Raw genomic sequence first — 10,914 nt, 5'->3', positions numbered from 1 at the left:
CCATTCCTGTAAAATTCACATATGCCAGTGCTCTACGTAGAAATGACACACATTCTTTCAGTTTTGGGAACTGAGCTTTTTCTCATACACTCAAGGGGATAATCCCACATTTTAAAAATAGATTTTAAAATATTGAAAGCGATAAAGATTAGAATAGCTCTTTCAAAATTCCCTAAAAGCACATTATGCAGTAATAATGTACACTATCTTAAAAATATGTGAATTTAAATTTCAAAAATAATGTAAGAAATCATTGTAAAAGAATTTAGAGATACATACTAAACATGACATTGTAGTATATAAAAACAGAGCACACTTATGAATGTACAGAAACCTAAATGTACACATATACACACAAGTACAATTTGTGTTCATTACTGACAACAACTCAACAAATGTAATAAAAGCTTCAACTGAGATCTTATTGTATACTAAGTCACTCCAAATATTAGCGTCTTTATCCTACCAACAACTCTATGAGATAGATAATAATTTTTTTTACATTTTTAATGGCTACTTTATATGGCCACACTAGTAAACTTTTAAAGGAGTCTCAAAATCAAAAACTTACTGTTCAATTTAATTCAATGAATTGTTTATTAAGCATCTTCTATCTTCTAGTCAGTGTGCCAGGAGTTTACTCAAAATGCCTCACGTTTGCATAAGAAAGATATTTTCGTACTGTCATGGGCACCAAAGTAGCTCTTTGCCCCCAAGGAAAATTCCAGTCTCCATACCAAGAAGGCAAAAACCAAACTGTACGAAATCCTCCAAAGGGAGATTTTTAAACTTCGGGTTAAAAAAACAAAAAACAAACACACAACAACAAAACCTCTCAGTCAGTTCCCAATGGAGCACTGTCTTCATGTTCTTCTTTTTCTTTTCCTTCTTCTAACTTCCACATATATCTTGGCTCTATCTTTTCTAATAACCCTCAGGTCAGTTCAAAATGGAATCAAAAGACACATGGAATTAAGCACATTTCTTCCTTGCTGTTTCCCAAGGCATGCTCTTAACTCCTGTTTAATTGTAGAAGCCTGGCTGCTCATCTCTTCCAGGGTTGGGGAAGATGACAGTGGGGGCACGAGGTCCTCCTGGGTGAGCTAGTGGTTGCCACCACGTCCTTTGCATGTGTGACCGTGATGCTGGGCTCGGAGGAAGTCCAGTGCAGCTTGGCTGGTGCTACAGCAGCGATGACAGCTGCTGCAGAGGGGCAGGAGGATGCCACAGTCCTAGTCTTGGGAATCACAAGTGTATTATTCCAGGATCTTCATCCTGAGGACCTGATGGGGTACCTGGAAGTAAAGTTCACAGAGTGCGCCCCATTCTCCACCTAGGCTGAATCTCTAGCACCAGCACCAGCTCCTGGGTCCAGGGCATTCTGCTGCAGAAAATTTAAAAACTCTCTCAGCAGTGTTAGGTCGATAATGGGAAGTGTCACAGTCTGATATTTCTGTTTGGGTGCCTCTTTTTATTTTGGCTGGGCCGGGAGCATGCAAAAATTCCTGGACCACAAATAGAAGCTGGACCACAAATAGAAGCTGCACCACAGCAGTGACAATGCAGGAATCTTAACCCGCTGAGCCACCGGGGAAATCCTGGGTACTTTTTTGCATCTATGTCCTGGATAGTTTTGTTTTTTGCTTATTTCATCTTCATTGAAGTGACTAATTTGCTTAAGAACGTGCCTATCAGAGTTCCTGCTGTGGTGCAGTGGGTGAATGATATGCTTTTCTCTGTGGTGTTGCCTGTTAGATCTTCAGCCAGATGCAGTGGGTTAAGGATCCAGCCTTGCTGCAGCTGTGGTGCAGTTGTGGCTCAGATTCGCCCAGAAAATTCTATATGCCTTGGCCACAGCTGAAATTAAAAAAAAAAAAAAAAATTGGAAAAAATTTTTAAAAAATGCACCCATGAAGGGGCCTGGGCCCCATGGGTCACCACCCTCCTTTCGATCCCTCTTTCACTCCATGTCTGGTATTAGAGTCATTTTAATGACAAAAAAAATTGTGATGGGATTCATATTGAAGATCCAAAAGAAGGCAATGCGAAATTCTCTTCCAAACTGGATGTGATTTTTAAAGAGAATGATCAAGAATTGTGAAATGGGCTATCCTAAACATGCATGTAATATGCCTAAGAGTAACTACTTGGGCTACCATGGGGATTTATCAGACATAATGAGTGCAGCATGTAAAGAAAAGTCTTACCTGACCGAGTTGAGTTGTCTAGTCTAAGTGACACCGTCACTAGTCTTATTGTTTCTATAATGTGGCTTTGTCAGTCTTGCTCAGGGCCATGCACAGTCACTGATGGCACAGAGCATGTCATCTTCATGAACTCATCTTTGTGGATAATGATAGTGGCTTCAGTGATTTGAAAGGAGAGCTAGATGAAGATGTCCAAAAATACCTCAGTGGAAAAATTAAAGAAATAAGAAACACAAATGTGAGGGACTTGATTGATAGAAGAACAACTGGACCAGACCATGGTCCAGGAGGAGTTCTGGTGCTCCTGGGTAGCCACTGTGAAATAAATGTAATATAGCTGCTGTCCTTGCTGGCTGTCATCTAGGAGGACGAGCAGACCATAGCTTGCCCAGTGACTGATATTACCAGTGTGAACTCACATATCTACAGCTTACTGTCCTCTATGGTACAAGAAAGATTCAGCTGGAGGATGCGCTTCAAATGAGATCTTCTCCTTTCTGAGCCAGGAGGACCAGAACGAGCTAATGCACCAATAATCTCACCTACAATGACCGGAGGGTTGCTTACCATGAAGATACTGATTCAATGAACTGGACAGTGTGGCAGTGACACGGAATCTGGGGAGGAGAAAATTTGGAAATATCATTTAGGAAGTGAATGTGTGGAGGTAAGCTCTTTTCATTTTTTTTTTTTTTAAGAGTAAAGGTGAGTTAGTGTTGTGTTGATTCCTGTGGTACAGCCTAGTGACCCAGCCATACACACACACACACACACACACACACACACACATATACACACACACACTTTTTTTTCTCATGCTATCTTCCATCATATTCTACCCCAAGAGATTTCTCATAGTTCCTGGTATTGTACTATAGGACCCCATTGCTTATCCATTCCAAATGTAATCGTTTGTATTTATCAACCCCAAATTCCCATTCCATCCCACTCCCCACTCCCCTACAGCAGCCCACTGGCAACCACAAGTCTGCTCCCCATGTCTATCATCTGTTTCTGTTTTGTAGATAGGATCATTTGTGCCATATTTTAGATTTGACATATAAGTGATATCGCATGGTATTTGTCTCTCTTTCTGACTTACTTCACTTAGTAGGAGAATTTTTAGTTGCATCCATGTTGCTGCAAATGGCATTATTTTGTTCTTTTTTATGGCTGAGTAGTATTCCATTGTGTATCTATACCACTTCTTAATCCATTCATCTGTCAATGGACATTTAGGTTGTTTCCATGTCTTGGCTATTGTGAATAGTGCTGCAGTAAACAGAGGTGTGTATGTATTTGTGTGTGTGTGTGTGTGTGTGTGTGTGTGTAATGATTTTTATTTTTCTCCATTATAGCTGGTTTATGGTGTTCTGTCAATTTTCTATGTACAGCATGGTGACCCAGTTACACATACATGTATACATTCTATGTATGTATTTTTTGAATGAAAGTTTTGTCCAGATATATGCCCAGGAGTGGGATTGCTGGATCATATGGTAGTTCTATATTTAGTTTTCTGAGGAACCTCCATACTGTTTTCCATAGTGGTTGTACCACTGTACATTCTTTTGTTCCCAAATAAGATGTTTTCTGAAAAAGGTGATCATATGGATCTCCTGAAGGCCAGAATACCATGACACATAACTGCTCAAAGTCTGACACATTCTTGGTTGAACAAATATAAGAAGTATTCTTTTGCCTTAAGTCCCGATCTACTGACCAACAGCTGTGGAAATAACAATGAGCAGGTTGAATTGAGGAAAAAATTGATTTGTAAATTATTTAAATGATATCTGGATAATATTTACCCAGAAATGCAGATATCATCACAAGGGCATTTGGAAAGTAGACACTATAAGGGTGAGGAAGAATTGTTAAGAAACTGTTACTTAGCTCAGGGGAGACCAGGGGAGATTTGAGGAGGGTCTGACCTAAGGCAGGACTAGAGTACTTCACACTATTTGCTGAGATTTTTTTGTATGGAAAGTAGAATATAAGGGCTACTACATTACAAACAAACAAGTAAAAGATCTTAGTGCCACCTACTGCTTCGTATCCATTAGTGGCTTATTTATTGCGTGTCAGAAAGTTTAACAAATCCTAGGTACTCAAAGATGGATAAGACTAGGTCTGTTTTCCCAAAGAACACACAGTATACCAGGACAGACAAATAAGCAGATGATCACGTCAATGATTTCTTTCAAGAGGAGTCAGACTGAAGAAGGAGAGAAATGAAAGGCTGATTCCACAAAGCGGGGAGTAAATGTTGACTTCACCAAATATGATGGGATGAGGTGGAAGAGCACAGCGGGCAAGGAAGATGATAAATTAAAAAATGTGAAAGACGTAATACAAATTTCATGGGGCATTTAAAATATTTTTGTAAAGGAATGAACTTGTCTAGAAGATTATTACATCAATATAACTACAGAAGCTATAGGAGGTGATGATAAAGACTTCATGTCATCCCAATCTGGTAGGAAAACATTATATCTAAAGGTGGAATGTAATTTAAAAAAAAAACGCCCTTGGCATAAGTTTGTCATGTCATGGATTTAGAGTGTATTAAATGTGACCTTGCTTAAGTCACTTTACTTTCGGTTCTCAATTTGCAGTTTCAGTAAAATTAGAAAATAACACTAAGAATTTTTTTTTCCAACATTAACATGTATTCCAAATGAATTGTGTTGTGATTTTTTTTTGTTTTGTTTTTGTTTTTTTTCTCTTTGCTTAGCCCTCTTGTCTCTACAAAACCTTGAGAAGAATCTTCACAATAGCATCAGCAAAGTTAATATAATGGGGATTTTTTTTTTTTAAATGTCAATTTGCTATAGAATGGTTTACTGATGGGTCATGCTATACTGGAAAAAGGTCATCATGAAACCATTTTAAAAGCTGTTCCTCCTCAAAGCTGAAAAAAAATCTTATTTCTATTTCCCTCTTCAACTGGGTGGCATTAGTGCTGCTGGAAATCCAAAGGGCAACCCCATGAAAGCCCCACCTGTCAATGCATAACAATATGCTGTGGATTCGCATTTCCATGGCAGCCAAGTTCGATTTCTCAATAAGAACTTCAGTCAGTTTCTACCATGTGGAACAGCATTAAGTCGTGATAATATAATACTCAACGTTACAGAGCAGAACCTGGGAATTAAAAAAAAAAATTCAAATCATTTGTTCATGCTAAATATTAAAGTTAATTTTAACAGTGTTCAGCATGTGAGTCTGTGTTAAAGAGTGGCAAAGAAACTCAGGGTATTGCTCTCATAATTTCTGATTTGAATAGTAAGCACTTTAAGGTTGAATAAGAACTTGGGGTAAACATGAATCAGAAAAACAGTAGATTTTTTAGCATAAAGATGCTCATTTTTAAAATGTACAGTAGCATGGGTCACTGACTATAAGTGTGTATTAAATTAACATGATTGTCAACTCCTAGTTACATAATACTGTGGTGTTAACAAGTCCTGGCTGCCAATTCAGAAAACATGTATTTGGGGGCATGGCAGTAGTTTACAACAGAAAAGATAGACCAAATCAAATCTGACAATAAGGAAAGTAAACTGAATATAGGTGAACTCTTTTGAATGAGATGGATGAACATCTCTGAATGAAGTATTCAAGACTATGCAGCAAACTGCCTCCTGAGGGAAAGAGGAAAATTCAATTTCATGAGTAAATTAAAATTAGAATCACGTTCTAAAGACACACACACACACATACACATGCACAAACACACTTACATTTGTGTTTAGCAAAAACCATAGAATACTAGTAAAGCTAATAGATCTTTTACAGCCATTAGGTGTTGCCTTTTTTACATAAATACTTGTAATCATTGTTTCTGGACCAAGGTTGATTTTTTTTCATTTAAATTCAGATATTTATTTTCTTATCTCTTCTAAACCTAAAGTAAGTGTAGACATTGAATATTTTTTTATTTTATTTTATTTTATTTTCCCACTGTACAGCAAGGGGATCAAGTTATCCTTACATGTATACATTACAATTACATTTTTCCCCCCACCCTTTCTTCTGTTGCGACATGAGTATCTAGACATAGTTCTCAATGCTATTCAGCAGGATCTCCTTGTAAATCTATTCCAAGTTGTGTCTGATAACCCTAAGCTCCCGATCCCTCCCACTCCCTCCCTCTCCCATCAGGCATCCACAAGTCTTTTCTCCAAGTCCATGATTTTCTTTTCTGAGGAGATGTTCAGTTGTGCTGGATATTAGATTCCAGTTATAAGTGATATCATATGGTATTTGTCTTTGTCTTTCTGGCTCCTTTCACTCAGTATGAGATTCTCTAGTTCCATCCATGTTGCTGCAAATGGCATTATGTCATTCTTTTTATGGCTGAGTAGTATTCCATTGTGTATATATACCACCTCTTCTGAATCCAATCATCTGTCGATGGACATTTGGATTGTTTCCATGTCTTGGCTATTGTGAATAGTGCTGCAATGAACATGCAGGTGCACGTGTCTCTTTTAAGTAGAGTTTTGTCCGGATAGATGCCCAAGAGTGGGATTGCGGGGTCATGTGGAAGTTCTATGTATAGATTTCTAAGGTATCTCCAAACTGCTCTCCATAGTGGCTGCACCTGGCCAGACTCACTAAAAAGAGGAGAGAAAGAACCCAAATAAACAAAACTGTAAATGAAAAAGGAGCAATCACAACGGATACTGCAGAAATATAAAAAACCATAAGAGAATACTATGAACAACTATATGGCAACAAGTTTGACAATCTGGAAGAAATGGACAATTTTCCAGAATCTTACAGCCTGCCAAAACTGAATCAAGAAGAAACAGACCAACTGAACAGACCGATCAGTAGAAATGAAATTGAAGAGGTCATAAAAACACTCCCTACAAATAAAAGTCCAGGACCAGATGGCTTCACAGGCGAATTCTATCAAACATATAAAGAGGAATTGGTGCCCATCCTCCTTAAACTCTTTCAAAAGGTTGAAGAAGAAGGAATACTCCCAAAGACATTCTATGAGGCCACCATCACCCTCATTCCAAAACCAGACAGAGATACCACCAAAAAGAAAACTATCACCCAATATCATTGATGAATTTAGATGCAAAAATTCTCAACAAAATCTTAGCCAACTGAATCCAACAAGAAATTATACACCATGACCAGGTAGGGTTCATCCCAGGTTCACAAGGATGGTTCAACATACACAAATCAATCAACATCATACACCACATTACAAAAGAAAAGTCAAAAATCATATGATCATCTCAATAGACGCAGAAAAAGCATTTGACAAAGTCCAACATCCATTCATGATCAAGACCCTCGCCAAAGTGGGTATAGAGGGAACATTCCTGAATATAATCAAAGCCATTTATGACAAACCCCCTGCAAATATAATACTCAATGGGAAAAACCTGAAAGCCTTCCCACTAAAATCTGGAACAAGACAGGGATGCCCACTCTCACCACTGCTCTTCAACATAGTTTGGAAGTCCTAGCCACAGCAATTAGACAAACAAAAGAAATAAAAGGCATCCATATAGGAAGAGAAGAGATAAAACTGTCACTGTATGCAGATGACATGATACTGTACATAGAAAACCCTAAGGATTCAACCCAAAAATTACTTGAGGAGTTCTCGTCATGGCACAGTGGTTAACAAATCCGACTAGGAACCATGAGGTTGCGGGTTCGATCCCTGGCCTTGCTCAGTAGGTTAAGGATCTGGCATTGCCTCGAGCTCCGATTGGACCCCTAGCCTGGGGACCTCCATATGCCACAGGGGTGGCCCTAAAAGAGAAAAAAAAAAGCAAAGTGAGATTAGGTGGTCATAAAAGATACCCATATTTATCAGAAAGTTCTAGTGTGTGTAAATTAATTTTAGGAAAATATTTTATAAACAGAAAAATAGAAAAGAAAAAAATTACAATGATGTACATGATGAACTTGGTGTTCTACCATTGATGAAGTCTCTCTCCTGGACCAATTATCAGTCAGGCTCCCCTGAGCCCTCTTCTGCATAGCCCAGTGTTTGCAAGAATATTGCTAAATCCGGTTAAAGAGAATCCCCTTTGGGTGTCTGGTCCAATTCTTCATCTCCCACCGTCTCCCGGGCAATATCTGAATACCCTGATCTGCCTTCAGCAAGAATCTTAAGTCAGTTTATTAAGAATCTCTCAGCCCTGGATGTCCATTTAGTAATTTCCCATCCTTTAACCAACCCCTCCTGCTGCCTGACTCTAAATCCCCACTGGTTCTTGTGTTGAGAGTTGAGCCCAGTTTGGTACTGAGGTCTCTATTCCCCTGCTGCCCTGGTTCCTGAATAAAATCTGTTTTTGCCACTTTAATGACTCTTAGGTTCCGTTTTTTTAATGTAACACTGTGCACATATAGGGCAGAGAAACATGGGGAAAGGAATAAGTTTTGAAGATAATGACATTTTATAGCCTTTTTTTTTTTTTTTTTTTTTTTTTTTTTTTTGGTCTCTTTGCCTTTTCTTGGGCCGCTCCTGCAGCATATGGAGAGTCCCAGGCTAGGGGTCGAATCGGAGCTGTAGCCACCGGCCCACACCAGAGCCACAGCAACACGGGATCTGAGCCGCATCTGCAACCTACACCACAGCTCACGGCAACACCGGATCCTTAACGCACTGAGCAAGGCCAGGGATCAAACCTGCAACCTCATGGTTCCTAGTCGGATTCGCTAACCACTGAGCCACAACGGGAACTCCAACTCAGGGATTTCTTAAAAGTAGGAAATGGAAAAAAAAAAAAAAAAAAAAAAGATATTGTAATTTTTTGGAAGAAAGAAAAGAACTCCAGCTCATATTTTTTTTTTCTCCGTATACTTAAAAGGCTCTTTGCACAGAAGTTTTTGTTTATTTGCCTTGGCAATATTCCTAAACTCAAGGGAGGAAGGGGATTGTTTATTTCTTCCAAATATCAACTTTGCCAGGCAGACTGCATCTTTTAATCTACAAGTGGGCACATTCCCACTGAAAAATTACAAAATCAACCTGAAGCACGCTTTGGAGCTCCTCTTTCGCGCCAGTTCTCTTGCTACTTTGATTAGGATTTACTGTGGCTAAAATAATACCCTTATCTTCCTGTTTGCTAGCTTTTATAAGTAGGAAATATCTTTGAAGAAGAAAAAACCAGTTTGATCCACAATCCTTTCTCCACAGGGTAAACCACTGTTATCACGGATAGCGTTCTTGCGAGGAGATTGTCTTGTTGGAAACTGCATTTCATGAGACAGTCATAAAAGATTTTCAAATATTATCAAGCGAGCACTTTGAATAACAAAAGCAGAGTTTATCTCTCATTTGATAACAAGTCTTTTGTGATTTCTCTTGGGTACCCAAAAAATCATTTCCCTCGACTGAGGTAAAACAACAAAACACCACTTGGCAACAGGCATTGGACAAATTTCCACCAGCAAAGTTAGCCCTTTTAAAAATCAAAATGGATAACTTGTGACTTCCTGTTTTTGTTCTTGTTTTTTTCAATTTTTATGATATATTATTACATGATAATTTTTGGAGTCCAGAGAAAATCCCCTCATTCTTACTCAAATGCTCTTAAACGAACTTTTCTTTTCCCCCAATGGCTTAATGATGAAATGCGTTCCATTGCCCAGGGTCCTGCAACAGAAGGTTTCCCATTATTTTCTAGACGATCCAAAGGCGCATTCTTGATTTCAATCAGGCCAGACACCCTGTCAGAGTCCAATCTTGACACATCAATGACAAGGTATATCAGAGCAGTCAGAAGTTTACAGCATGCAATAAAAACTGAACTAAAGTAAGCATGCTATCCTCCTGCAGGCCCTGGGAGAGTCTGGGCAACCAGTGATTTGCAGGTTGCGTTACAGCCCAAATGCTCCATGTGTCTAGCCCGTGGCAGGGTGTCAAGGACAAGAAATAATCAGTCTTTCGAGATCCCTTTTGAAAGGCTGTGCCCTCTGCTTCCTTCAGGTGAATCACTCTTCCCTGTTGTCAGGATCCACTGATGAGAGCTGACGATTTTCAATGATTTTCAACAGCCTGTGATAATCGAGGTAGCCCCCTCGCCAACTGCGGAGAAAATGATCTGCAATCAGCTTTCACCAGGCGGGCTGTGCGTGGTGAGTGATCACCCCGGTGAACTCCTTTTCCAGAGTCAAAAGGAAAAACCGCAGTGACATATGTGGTCTTGAATGCAAGATCAGAGTGATCACTGGAGGAGGAGACAGGAGGGCATTTTAAAATGTATTTACTCATTTTTCATGTCGAGAAACCAAATTTTGTCTTCATGTTGAATTTTGACAATCAAAGCAGTAGACCGGGTATCTGGAAATGCAGTGTTCACAAATGATGCAAATTGGTTGCACTGCTCACATTGCGATAACCGTTAAATCATCATTCTTTGGAGATGTGTGTGCATGTGTGTGTGTGTGTGTGTATGTGTAGCTGATTCACTTGGCTATGCACCTGAAGCTAACACAGCATTGTGAGTCAACTATACTCCAATATAACTGATAAAAAAAATAAAATGAGAAACTTAAGCAAAAAAAATAAATAAATAAGTCTTGTCTTAGTATGACTTTTAGTCCAACTAATAATACGCTAATATATCTGCAAAGAGTTCTTGATTTTCAAGTAGCAACTTTTTTTCTCAAGCTTAGAGTTTTTTTTTTTGCTTATCAGAGTCCAATTATTTCAACCATAAAA

At 38.9% G+C, this 10,914-nt stretch overlaps 1 pseudogene; it reads left to right on the top strand.

Annotated features, from left to right (window-relative positions):
- Positions 1,143-10,385, top strand: LOC110255777 (annotated as a pseudogene).

This window comes from Sus scrofa, chromosome 11, assembly GCF_000003025.6.
Source record: "Sus scrofa isolate TJ Tabasco breed Duroc chromosome 11, Sscrofa11.1, whole genome shotgun sequence".
In the NCBI taxonomy this organism is placed as follows: domain Eukaryota; kingdom Metazoa; phylum Chordata; class Mammalia; order Artiodactyla; family Suidae; genus Sus; species Sus scrofa.
Note: the sequence above shows the minus strand (reverse complement) of the source record. Positions and strands in the feature narration are given on the sequence as shown.